This window comes from Penaeus vannamei, chromosome 42 (genome assembly GCF_042767895.1).
Source record: "Penaeus vannamei isolate JL-2024 chromosome 42, ASM4276789v1, whole genome shotgun sequence".
Taxonomy (NCBI): domain Eukaryota; kingdom Metazoa; phylum Arthropoda; class Malacostraca; order Decapoda; family Penaeidae; genus Penaeus; species Penaeus vannamei.
The window spans coordinates 15600526-15604931 of record NC_091590.1 but is presented as its reverse complement, the minus strand read 5'-3'; positions in this window follow the sequence as shown (position 1 = coordinate 15604931).

Sequence of the window (4406 nt, the reverse complement as noted above, 5' to 3'; positions counted from 1 at the left end):
CATTTATTTATTTTCACTATCGTTCAGTGTTGATGTTAAATTCATTTTCAATCTTTTATCGGAGTTTTGATTTCCTATTCATGAATATAAGGGGGAGAAATAGGGAGAAGGAGAGAGAGAGGGAGGAGGGAAAAAGAGAGAGACAGAAAAAAAAACAGACAAATAGATAGGAGGGAGAAAGAGAGAGGCAGATATTTAATTAGAGAGATGCACATAGACCAATGATAAGTGTAAGTAATGCTAATAATGAAAAGAAATTAATATTAATACAGCTATTTATAGCAATGACAAAGAAAAATAAGAATAAAAACAATAAAAATGATGATACAATGATGATAACAATAATAATGGAGACGGTAATAGGTGACAGTGATGATAATGATAATACTACTACTAATAATAATAAACAGAATGATAATAATCATATGGAAGACAATGATACTAATAACCACTATTATGATATTTATTATTATACAAATAAAGACAATGAAGAGAACAAACAAGAGTAGTACTGATAATGATAATAATGATAAGAAACAAAAATTATAAAGATAATAATAAATGATGATGATAAAAGCGGAGGAAGCGGTAATGATAATTATGATAATAGTAATAAGAATAATAATAGTAATAGAAGTGATACAAATACTAATAACAATAATAACAATGATAATGACATTATTAATAAAAGTAACAATGATAATGGTAATGAAAATGGTGATAATCATTACAATGTTTTTATTAACAACAATAGACATAATAATAGTAATGATAGTTATAATGTTAATAATAGCTATTATTGTTATCATGAGTATTATAATTACTTCATTGTTATATTTTTGATTATCATTATTATCATTATCATCATTATCATCATAATTATTATTGTTATTATGATTATTAATGTTATCATTATTGTTGATAATGATAATAGTAATGATATAATGATTCTAGTTATGAAGATAATAATAACAGTAATGGAAATAATGATGATAATAATAATGATAATAATAATGATAATAATAAGGATAATAATAATAATAATAATAATAATAATAATAATAATAACATTAATGATAATAATAATGATGATAATAATGAAAGTGATAATGATGGTGATAATAATAATTGCAATGATTATTATATAGATTACTATACTAGTATTCATAATAATAAAAACTATAATATTCATAATACCAATATTCATAATAACATTACCAATACAAATAATATTAACAACAGTATTAGCAACAAGAGGTGACGCATCCCAGTGGTAGAGCGCTGGTAAAACAGACGCGAAACGAGTTAAGACTCCCGGAGAACAGGCAACAGGAAGATAGGAGAGAACCGAGATAGACGAGGAGAAGGAGGACGACGAGTTCAATCGAGGAGCTGCTGGGGGGGGGGGAGGTGTGGAGACCGGCAGGGATGGCGGCGTGGGACCGCCTCCAGTATTCGTGACTGAGAGGGAAGCTGAACTGAAGTGAATGACAAAAAAAGACAACAACAACAAAATGACAAAAACAACGACAACAAAATGGCAACAACAACAACAACCAAATGACAACAACAACAACCAAATGACAAAAACAACAACAACAACAAAATGATGATAATTATGATTGTATTAGATATAGTAATAGTGATTATGATATTGATGATGATAATAATAAGTGATAATGGTGATAATGATAAAGATGATTAAGATAACTGTAATGATAATAGCATTACATTAAAATCACCTTTCTCAAGTACACAATCACTACCATAATTTAATGGAAGCTCGGCGAAGACACCTCTGGTAAAAGTTCTTAAAATTCTGCTCATAACTTGGTGTTACATTTAGAACAGGGGTAACTCAAGCAATCATTTAAAAATTCTGTATCCGGATCATCACCAAAATTTAATGTCTTCAAAGTTAGTCTAAGACGCACCTCTGATAAGAAGTTCATAAAAGTCTATTCATAACTTTTTGAATTATCTTGCAAACCAACAAACATGCGGCAAACGAACAAACTAACTGACGCTACCAAAAACACAATAACAATAGATAATAATAATGACGACTATCATAAACATAACAATAATAATGATGATAATGATAATAATGATAATTACCATTATTACTATTATCATTAATTTAATTATCATCATCAATATTATAAACATCGTAATTGCTTTCTCTCAAAATAACAACAACAATAATAATAGTTATAATTATAGTGCAAGTAATCTAAATTAAAACATCGTCACGTTATTGAGAGAAGCTAAAATTTTAATAAAAAAAGAAACCGGTTAACAATATGTCAAGAAGGCATCTTTGTCCATCATTTCTGAGAGCTAATTACCTCCTATTCGTATCCTCTTGCACGTAAAAAAATAAAAAAAAAGCTTTTGGGAAATGCATTATGTTTTGATTTTCCTTTTTTTTCTTTTTTTCTTTTTCTTTTTTTTTCTTTTATATCTACTAACAGGAGCGCTTTGCAATGGCTCTTCCTTGAACACTTTAAGGCAATTATTAGGATAATGGGAAGGAGGGAGTACGTCTTGGGGGGAGGGGGTAAGAAGGTTGGGGTAGGTAGGGAGGGAGGGAGGAGGGGGTAAGAAGGTTGGGGTGGGGAGGGAGGGAGGGAGGAGGGGGTAAGGAGGTTGGGGTGGGGAGGGAGGGAGGGAGGAGGGGGTAAGGAGGTTGGGGTGGGTAGGGAGGGAGGGAGGAGGGGGTAAGGAGGTTGGGGTGGGGAGGGAGGGAGGGAGGAGGGGGTAAGGAGGTTGGGGTGGGGGAGGGAGGAGGGGGTAAGGAGGTTGGGGTGGGGAGGGAGGGAGGGAGGAGGGGGTAAGGAGGTTGGGGTAGGTAGGGAGGGAGGGAGGAGGGGGTAAGGAGGTTGGGGTGGGGAGGGAGGGAGGGAGGAGGGGGTAAGGAGGTTGGGGTGGGGAGGGAGGGAGGGAGGAGGGGGTAAGGAGGTTGGGGTAGGTAGGGAGGGAGGGAGGAGGGGGTAAGGAGGTTGGGGTGGGGAGGGAGGGAGGGAGGAGGGGGTAAGGAGGTTGGGGTGGGGAGGGAGGGAGGGAGGAGGGGGTAAGGAGACGGGTGGGGAGGGAGGGAGGGAGGAGGGGGTAAGGAGGATGGGGTGGGGGAGGGAGGGAGGGAGGAGGGGGTAAGGAGGTTGGGGTGGGGAGGGAGGGAGGGAGGAGGGGGTAAGGAGACGGGGTGGGGAGGGAGGGAGGGAGGAGGGGGTAAGGAGGTTGGGGTGGGGAGGGAGGGAGGGAGGAGGGGGTAAGGAGGTTGGGGTAGGTAGGGAGGGAGGGAGGAGGGGGTAAGGAGGTTGGGGTGGGGAGGGAGGGAGGGAGGAGGGGGTAAGGAGGTTGGGGTGGGGAGGGAGGGAGGGAGGAGGGGGTAAGGAGACGGGGTGGGGAGGGAGGGAGGGAGGAGGGGGTAAGGAGGTTGGGGTGGGGAGGGAGGGAGGGAGGACGGGGTAAGAGGTTGGGGTAGGTAGGGAGGGAGGGAGGAGGGGGTAAGGAGGTTGGGGTGGGGAGGGAGGGAGGGAGGAGGGGGGTAAGGAGGTTGGGGTGGGGAGGGAGGGAGGGAGGAGGGGGTAAGGAGACGGGGTGGGGGGAGGGAGGGAGGGAGGAGGGGGTAAGGAGGTTGGGGTGGGGAGGGAGGGAGGGAGGAGGGGGTAAGGAGGTTGGGGTGGGGAGGGAGGGAGGGAGGAGGGGGTAAGGAGGTTGGGGTGGGGAGGGAGGGAGGGAGGAGGGGGTAAGGAGGTTGGGGTGGGGAGGGAGGGAGGGAGGAGGGGGTAAGGAGGTTGGGGTGGGGAGGGAGGGAGGAAGGAGGAAGGAGGATGGGGTGGGGGAGGGAGGGAGGGAGGAGGGGGTAAGGAGGATGGGGTGGGGGAGGGAGGGAGGGAGGAGGGGGTAAGGAGGTTGGGGTGGGGAGGGAGGGAGGGAGGAGGGGGTAAGGAGGTTGGGGTGGGGAGGGAGGGAGGGAGGAGGCGGTAAGGAGGTTGGGGTGGGGAGGGAGGGAGGGAGGAGGGGGTAAGGAGGTTGGGGTGGGGAGGGAGGGAGGGAGGAGGGGGTAAGGAGGTTGGGGTGGGGAGGGAGGGAGGGAGGAGGGGGTAAGGAGGTTGGGGTGGGGAGGGAGGGAGGGAGGGAGGAGGGGGTAAGAAAGTTAGTAGGTAGGAGGGAGGGAGGAGGGGGTAAGGGAGGTTGGGGTGGGGAGGGAGGGAGGGAGGAGGGGGTAAGGAGGTTGGGGTGGGGAGGGAGGGAGGGAGGAGGGGGTAAGGAGGTTGGGGTGGGGAGGGAGGGAGGGAGGAGGGGGTAAGAAGGTTGGGGTAGGTAGGGAGGGAGGGAGGAGGGGGTAAGGAGGTTGGGGTGGGGAGGGAGGGAGGGAGGAGGGGGTAAGGAGGTTGGGG